This window comes from Pipistrellus kuhlii, unplaced genomic scaffold, assembly GCF_014108245.1.
Source record: "Pipistrellus kuhlii isolate mPipKuh1 unplaced genomic scaffold, mPipKuh1.p scaffold_m20_p_6, whole genome shotgun sequence".
NCBI lineage: Eukaryota > Metazoa > Chordata > Mammalia > Chiroptera > Vespertilionidae > Pipistrellus > Pipistrellus kuhlii.
In genome coordinates, this window is record NW_023425562.1 from 52,934,149 (window position 1) to 52,943,409 (window position 9,261).

The 9,261-nt window shown below is 39.5% G+C and overlaps 1 protein-coding gene and 1 pseudogene across 2 annotated transcripts in view; one reads left to right on the forward strand and one right to left on the reverse strand.

The window, feature by feature from the left end:
- LOC118708407 (agouti signaling protein) overlaps nt 1–9,184 on the reverse strand; it is a 66,167-nt gene extending 56,983 nt beyond the window's left edge. The window contains exons 1-3 of one of the 2 annotated variants that reach the window (XM_036419799.2): nt 9,048–9,184; nt 7,841–7,894; nt 7,185–7,307 (exon numbers count right to left, since the gene is read on the reverse strand). The gene's annotated coding sequence lies outside the window, so the exon portion shown is untranslated. The remainder of the gene's footprint in view (nt 1–7,184; nt 7,308–7,840; nt 7,895–9,047) is intronic. The other variant, XM_045574614.1, reaches the window with a different exon arrangement.
- Nucleotides 3,641–4,083, forward strand: LOC118708408 (annotated as a pseudogene).
- Nucleotides 9,185–9,261: the final 77 nt, after the last annotated feature.

Below are 9,261 nucleotides of genomic sequence, written 5' to 3' on the forward strand. Positions count from 1 at the left end.
CTGACTCTTAGTACATACTCAGCAAATGTTAATTCTTCCACTTATTCTACCAAGTTGTGGTCAGCTTTCTTACGCTCACACGAAAATCCTGAGCTTGTATTACCTCAATTAATGCTAAACCACATCAGTAATTAAAATCTTAGGTCATCAATAGTCCTCAAAAAGGACTGTACTTGCTGCTTTCCTGGGACCAAATTATAAGGTGAGCAGTTCAAATTGAAAGAGTTCAGCACACATATATCCTTTGAAGTGGTAACAGGTTATTGCTAAGGCATCTTTAAAAGTATTTTGTTACAAAATAAGACGCAAAACATATAATGAATATTTAAAAATATCAGAGACACTGGAATACTGAAAAAACAATCCTCAAAAAATTATCTTAAAAGTTTTTTATTGTTGCTATCTTTTCTCTTTGATCCTCACATAAAAAAACAGAAGCTGGGCAGGCTTCATTATTCTATTTAAAGAGGAAAAATCAAAACATGAGAAAGAACTCCAAACCTTTGTCTTTTGACTCCCCATTTAGTGCTTTTAAAAATAAGATTGTGGTTAAAGATACATAACATAGAAGTATTCATCTATGACCGAATACGAATTGCTTCTACCTCTTGGCTCCTGTGAATAATGCTGCTATGAACATGGTTATACAAATATCTCTTCAAGACCTGATTTCAATTCTTTTGGATATATACTCAGATTGGAATTGCTAATTCATATGGTAATTCTATTTTTAACTTTTTGAGGAACTACTATACTGTTCTGAGGATCAGCCATACATAGTAGCTGCACCATTTTACACTTCCACCAACATTTTCATATATATATATATATATATATTTTTTTTTTTTTTACAGAGAGGAAGAGAGAGGGAAAGAGAGCTAGAAACATCGATGAGAAACATCAATGAGAGAGAATCATCGATCAGCTGCCTCTTGCACACCCCCTAATGGGGATGTGCCTGCAACCAAGGTACATGCCCTTGACCGGAATCGAACCCAGGACCTTTCAGCCCCCAGGCCGATGCTCTATCCACTGAGCCAAACCGGTTTCGGCTCCACAACATTCTTGCTAGCGCTTATCATTTCCTACTTCATGTTGCTGCTGCTGCTGTTCTAATAGCCATCATAATGGATGTGAGAGGTGGTATCTCATTATGGTTTTTTAAAGAGTTTTGAAGTCTCCTGTAGAGATGCCCAAACACTAAGTAAACCTGGGTAACATCACCAACTGTTTAAAGCATCAAAATGCTACTAGATTTAAAACACTTTAGGAGGCAACAGTACACAGTCCCTGCCTTCAAGGATTTTATAATCTAGCTGAAAAGAAAGGATAGGTGCATTTAAAAGTAAATAATGATGCAAGATAGCATAGTCAAAATGATAAATATTATATGAAGACAGAAGGATAAAAATTATAGTAGGCTGGCTGATTATTTGAGGCTTTAAAGAGCAATTTTAAAAGGAAGGGTTTAAATTATCCAAAAGAAGAAAGGAGGAAATTAATTTTTTATTTAAAGTATTATTTAATGCATTCTTTCAACATGTATTGAGCTCATAAGAAATTCTAAACACTGTGCTGGGTTTGGGGGTTACTAAGTCTCTCAAGAGCAAGGCAGAAATATGGGCAATGAGTAGTGATAATCCAGTGTACTGAGTATGTACACGGTGTGCTGAATCTTTTTTCTTTCTTGTCCCCCCCTCTTTTGTTTTTTTTTTTAAACACATTAACTTTTTTATTGTGGTAAAAACACATAACAGGAAATTTACCATCTTAACCATTTAAAAAAAAATTTTTTTTAATTTATTTCAGAGAGGAAGGGAGAGGGAGAGATAGAAACATCAATGATTAGAGAGAATCACTGATCTTGTTGGGGTGCATAGGGACACCCCACATATTTGGCTGTCTTCAGATATCTTCAACCAAAATTCTACTGGTTCTCAGAGGAAATTTTCATATTGATTTTATTCCCAGTGCGATTTTGCTTCTTCACTTTCAAGCCTGGGTGGTTAGCCTCCTGGGTGCTCCCAGGAAGCCTGTTTTGTAAAGGCCTCTTAACAAGTCTTAGTATTTTTTGGCCGAAACCGGTTTGGCTCAATGGATAGAGCGTCGGCTTGGGGACTGAAGGGTCCCGGGTTCGATTCCGGTCAAGGGCATGTACCTTGGTTGTGGGCATATCCCCAGTAGGGGGTGTGCAAGAAGCAGCTGATCGATGACTCTCTCTCATCGATGTTTCTAACTCTCTCTCTCCCTTCCTCTCTATACAAAAATCAATAAAATATATATTAAAGAAACCCAAGTCTTAGTATTTTTTGGTTACTAATCTAGTCAATATGCATCTAGTCAATCTGGCTGGCAGTGTAGGTAGCGCTTTATTTTGGTGAACACTAGTTTCTCACAATTATATTCCTTTTATCATTCGTAAAGCAACGTGCCAGTCCTCCAGGCTCTATGGGCTTCTGGCCAAGCCAAGAAGCCTGAGTCTCAGAGGAGGCGCTTTGAAGTGGGTTGTCTGCATTTTGGCCATTAGAATAAAACAATTTTGGAAAAAAAAAAAGAAAAAAGAAAAGAGAGAGAGAGAGAGAGAGAGAGAGAGGGAGAGAGAGAGAGAGGGAATATCATTGATCAGTTGCCTCCTGCACACCCCCCTATTGGGGAGCAAGCCTGCAACCTGGGCACGTGCCCTGACTGGGAGTCAAACTGTGACCTCCTGGTTCATATTATAAGTCTACATCCAACCACTGAGCCATACCAGTCGAGCAATTTTACCATTTTTAAGTGTACAGTTCAGTGGTGTTAAGTAGATCCATATCATTCATTCAACCACTTTATCTTCTTGCAAAACTAAAGCTCTATACTCATTAAACACTAACTGCCTATTTCCTTCTCCCCCCAGCCTCTGGCAATCACCATTCTACTTTCTGTTTCTGTGAGTCTGACTACTATAGATACCTGAGACAAGTGAAATCATACAAAAATTTGTCTTTTTGTGACTGTTTTATTTCACTTAGTATAATGTCCTCAAAATTGAATCACTTCTTTCTAAGAGCCTGGTAATCTATTAATAAGACTGTTATCACCTCATTTTACAGTGAATCACAAAGGGAGTATGTAAAGCACATTTTTTTCCAGACTAATTCACACCCAATTTTTTTCAAATGGAATATAGCTAGGAAGTTTGCCATTCTCCCTTGGGAAGGAGGCTACATTTAAGAAGATAAGGTTGTTACAAGTTAGTATTTAGCTCTCACCCAAATGGGTTCTTACATTCACAAACATGTACTAGGCATTGGGGAAGCAAAGGAAGATGAATTAGGCACAGAATTCTGTCCTCCAGGATCTCAAAGGTAGCTATACTATATAATAAGGGCTATAACTGAGTAATGAAAGAAGACAAGTTGAAAAGAATAGCTTTCCCACCCACACAAAGTAAATCATAGGCTTCTTTTAAAAAATAACATCTAAGCTGGATCTTAAAGGATGGCAGAAGTTCATCAGATGGGAGAGAAGGGATAGGCATTTCAGCCAGGGGACCAGGATGTTCAGGAGATTTAGTGTAGTTATTTAGTGTAGCTGGAACTTAAAATACATGATAGGGAGTATTAAGAAAGGTAGAGAGGCTTTTATTTTCCTCCCTGGCTGCTTGAAGATAATCATCATGAATGACACAGTAACTATCCAGACCAGGAAGTTCATGACCAACAAGACTACTTCAGCGGAAGCAAATGGTCATTGATGTCCTTCACCCTGGGAAGACAACAGTACCCAAGAGAGAAATTCGGGAAAAACTAGTCAAAATATATAAGACCACATCTGATGTCATCTTTGTGTTTGGATTCAGAACCCACTTTGGTGGTGGCAAGACCACTGGCTTTGACATGATTTATGATTCCTTGGATTATGCAAAGAAAATGAGCCCAAAGACACACTGGTAAGACATGGCCTATCTGAGAAGAAGAAGACCTCCAGAAAACAGAGAAAGGAACGCAAGAACAGAATGAAGAAAGTCAGGAGGACTGCAAAGGCCAATGCTGGTGCTGGCAAAAAGAAGTAAAGATTCTTCAGTGACTTTATGACGATGACTGTGCAGATTTTTCATGAGAGGATTAATACATTACAAATTTAATTTAAAAGAAAGGCTGAGAGTACAGAGCTGAAGAGCCCTGGAGAGGCAGACTGTGGATAGTTTTATTCTAAAAGTAACAGAGGAACAGAAATAACTGATTAGATTTTTTAAAGGAAACTGCAGGCCAGATGGAGAATGAACTGAATTTACAAAAAGCCAAGATCGTAACATCGGAGAAGGATGTCAGCTAGTTAATCAAATAGGGTCACACAGACCCTTGTGGTAGAGTGCTGAAGTTCAGTATCTCCTATCTGGCCTATAAGACAAGAAATCTAATTTTTCTAATGCTTCTAGCATGGAAATATACTTGAGGACTGACTCACAATACCTAATTCATAAAAGAATGTGGTGTAAAGTATAATTCTAATTTACTAATTCACATTCATTTGTCAAATACCTATAAAGAATCTTTGTAATTAAGCATTATTCTAGGTTCTAGGGACACAGCTGTGATTAACAATTTCTTGCCCTCACAGAGTTACATTCGAGAGTTTAAAATATTTTTTTCAGTGATGAAAACATTTGAGTTTGAGCCTGGCCAGTATTGCTAAGTGGTTAGAGGGTCGGCCCTGGCACCAAAGGGTCTCGAGTTTGATTCCAGATAAAGGGCACATATCTTTATATCTCTCTCTCTCCCTCCCTTCTTCCCTCCCTTTCTTCCAAGCTCTCTGTAAAGCAATGGGAAAAATATCCTTAGGTGAAGATTAAAAATAATAATAATAAATAAATATATATATATTTGTGTTTGCTGTCCAGAGTACTTCCTTCCTGGTATAAAGTTACCAGAGACTCTAAGTTGGTAATTAAAATATTGATTGGTGAATGATGAGAAAAAAAGAGAGGTGCATGATTTTATTCAGGAACCAGGTGAAGCTTAAGAAATTATTTATGCCGGGACCGGTTTGGCTCAGTGGATAGAGCGTCGGTCTGCAGACTGAAAGGTCCCGGGTTCGATTCCAGTCAAGGGCATGTACCTTGGTTGCGGGCACATCCCCAGTAGGGGGTGTGCAAGAAGCAACTGGTCGATGTTTCTCTCTCATCAACGTTTCTAGCTCTCTATCTCTCTCCCTTCCTCTCAGTAAAAAATCAATAAAATATATATTTTAAAGAAATTATTGATGTTAATAACTAGCTTAACAATATTCTCTGGGTTTACAATATCTCAATCCTGAACACAGCTGGATGAAGAAACATGGCCAAATCCTGGCAGATTCCTCTCTTTCTGGGTTCCAGGTGAACTATTTCAATTCTAACACATTCTTTCAGACATATTGGATTACAACTAGTTTTAATTATGTTAGCTTCAGTCATTTTTACTGTACATGATTAAATTAAGGCTCCTGACCGGTTTGGCTCAATGGATAGAGCGTCAGCTTGGGGACTGAAGGGTCCTGGGTTCGATTCCGGTCAAGGGCATGTACCTTGGTTGCAGGCATATCCCCAGTAGGGGGTGTGCAAGAGGCAGCTGATTGATGACTTTCTCTCTCATCGATGTTTCTAACTCTCTATCTCTCTCCCTTTCTCTCTGTATAAAAATCAATAAAATATATTTAAAAAAAATAAATTAAGGCTCCAACTTCAACTAAATTACTGTAAGCAATTATGGGCACTACTGGATTTTTGTCCAGTAATTTAATGAATATTTACCAAGTATCTAAGTGCCTGTGCTGATACGAGGCTTTGTTATATGTTGGTAATATCATACTGAACAAGACAGCTTGTACCTATCCTCAAGGAATTTATATACATTATAGTAATGAAGTGAGATTATGAAAATCACCACTGAACAACTGGCCAATAAATTAATTGTAGTGTAATGAAGGAAAGGGGAAAGAGAATGCTAATATCCAAGAGAGAGATGAAAATCACCTGGACTAGGCTAGTGGCATTGGAGATAGAAATGGTTGGATTTTAGTTTTATTATGAACATAGAATCAAGATTTGATAATTAAGTGAATGAAGGTGAGGAAAAGCAAGGACTTAACTCCTGAGTTTTTGACTTAAGGAACTGGGCAGGTAGTGACCTTGAGATAAAGTCAAGAGAAAATACACAAAGTTCTGTTTTAAACACAGTAACTTTGAGATCTCAACATGCAAATGTAGATAAGTAGAGAAGTAGACACTTGGATATGTGAGGTTGAAAGGTTAGGTTTGAAAATATGGATTTGGTAATCACTGACATAATGACAGTATTTGGATATAGTATTTTCATTAGAGTATATATATATAGCCTAGTAAACTTGGTTAGAAATGCTGATTCCTAAATCTCCTCAGTGACACATTTTCTCAGAAATCATTTCTATATATGACTAAATAGTTGAGAATTCATTCCTACTGGTTTAATTCTCAAATGATAACTATTCAAGATTTCTTTGGGGGGATCCTCACTATACTTTCCGTCTACTACATGAACCCAAATATAAATTCAATTTCAGAGTTACCAATGCTTTTCATTAATATCTCAGTGACTTGCTTTTTTATGTGTGTGTGTCTCCAAAGCTAACTCTTTTTTTAAAAAAATATATTTTATTGATTTTTAACAGAGAGAAAGGGAGAGAGATAGAGAGCTAGAAACGTCGATGAGAGAGAAACATCGACCAGCTGCCTCTTGCACACCCCCTACCGGGGATGTGCCCACAACCAAGGTACATGCCCTTGACCGGAATCGAACCTGGGACCTTTCAGTCTGCAGACCGACGCTCTACCACTGAGCCAAACTGGTTCGGCCAAAGCTAACTCTTAAAGGCCCCATACAATTAGGTGCTCATGGGTGAAAAGGGTTAAATAGGTCTGGATTTCTATGCAGATTAGACTATTTAATTATGGTTTCTATAAGTTAAATATCACTTACAAGGATGTATGGACTTGCTTATGAAGTAGAAATTGTATTGGACTAAGACTCATGAGATCTGGGTTCTAGTTCAGGTACTGCAATTATTTAAGTCACAGCCCCTATAGACCTGCTATTTTATGGGTCAAGTGAAGAGCCTACGGAATATTTTAAAGACTATGAAAGCATAAAAGTTAGTATACAATTGAAGAATTATAATCATTAGCTTACGGTTGGGCAGCTGGAGATCTGGGGTGGGGCTGAGCATCAAGAATGGCCCAGAGTATAGATTCCAGTAATCTGTTTCTGGATTTCTCACTAATTTTTGTGCACTTCATAACTTGGCTCCTGTATCTATAAAGCAAGAAAATCATAATGACTTCCCTCACCATTACGGGAAGAAATTAATAAATGTTTGTTTTGCAGAGATTCCTGGATGAAAGAGGTTAGAAAAATACAAATGATGATTTGTGTTGATGTTCTTAGTAGCTTAGTCCAGCGTTTTTCAACCGCTGTTCCGATGTTGCCTGGTGTGCCGTAGGTGCAGACAAGACAAGAATTTTATAATTTTTCACTATTTTGTTTACTTAATATTTCATAATAAAGTAATTATAAAAACTTTCTTTGTGTTTATTTGATTCCTATTCAAGAGAATTACTTTATATATAGTCAATATAGGCACAGAGTTAAATTTTTTAACATTTTCTAATGGTGGTGTGCCTTGTGATTTTTTTCATGAAACAAGTGTGCCTTTGCCCAAAAAAGATTGAAAAACACTGGCTTAATCTAAGTAGGACGTATATCCTGGAAAAGCTTAGCTTCCATTGCTTTGTGGCTTGCCAACACCCCAGGGAATTCTGGCTTTTCCTGGGGGAAAAAATTACTACCTTTGGGGAAATCTCTGAAGAAAGTCTGTTAGGGAGGTCATGCCTGGAACCATGCTGTAAAGGAAAATAAATCTTTTCACGAAAGCGATGAAGACAATTTGCTAATCACACCAGCATTTCCCAGCAGGGAAATTACTGAACACAAGCCAAATCCTGTACATTCTTTCCAGCACCCTCTTTCTTTTTCTTTTAGTTTTGTTTGTTAATCCTCATCTGAGGATATTTTCCGTTTTTTTTTTATTTTTTTTTTATTTTTATTTTTTGTTTTTTTTTATTAGGGAGAGTGAAAGAGAGAGGGAAAGACAGAGAAACATTTATGTGAGACAAACACATTGATTGGTTGTTTCCGGCCTGGGAAAGAGCCTGCAGTGGAGGTCCCTGCCCTTGACTGGGATCAAACTCGGGACCCTTAGATACACCGGAGGCGCTCTATCCACTGAGCCAAACTGGACTCAGCACCCTCTATGAGATGCCCACTGTTCCTCATGCCGTGTCTCCCCACCTTGCAGGAAACAAGCACACTTTTGTCCAGCTATGTTCTCGGCGGTCTTTGGGGGGAGGGCGATGACACGCGGAGAGCTCTCTACGTAGGGGTGTCGAACTCAATCAGAGAAGGGGCCAAAATCTAAAATCCAGCCTAAATCGTGGGCCGAATGGTTTACTGAACAGTCATAAACTGTCACTGTGATGGAAACGCAGCGGAGTGCAGTGATGACAGCGCGGTGCGGGCCACATTGGAAGGCCTGGCGGGACGGATTTGGCCCGCGGGCCTTGTGTTTGACACGTGTGCTAGCTGCTATTATTATGCCTCAAGGGAATTGCACGATGCGCCCAGCGCGTTCAAGCAAAGACTTCATAAACAAGGAGTTTTGAGGTTCCTGACTGTCCGCTCTTGCCAGGCCGTTTCTCCTCAGGGTACGTCTTTCCTCTTTGGTTTGCGACCTCCCAAGTTGAAATCCAACCTGTTAGGTTAAATTTCCCACGAAGTAAAACCCCCTAGTGAGGTATCTCCAGCTCCAATTTAAGAGTTCCTCACAAACACTAAAACACCCCAAAGGGGCACGGTAGAAGTAATTAGGAAAATGAAAGCCCCAACGGGTCCATATAACTGTTTAACCCAGGAGAAATGGCCCTGAATTCACTGTAAGAGCAGACTCCCCACTCCGCGAAAGCATGAGGTAAAAGTCACCACAGGAAATAACCGAACCTTCCCGGAAGTCTTCCTCAGACGTCACGCACAGGATTGGGTCGCTGCGAGGCCGCCGCGCAAAGGCCCGCCTCCTCCAAGAGGACTACAAGTCCCGGCGTGTCGCGAAATGCGGCGTCGCCGCGTAATTCGCGCCAGACTGCGCGTTAGGACGCCTGCTCCGCGCGCCTGCGCCGCGACGGGCTCTGCGCAGGCGCACTTTCAACGCTTGGGA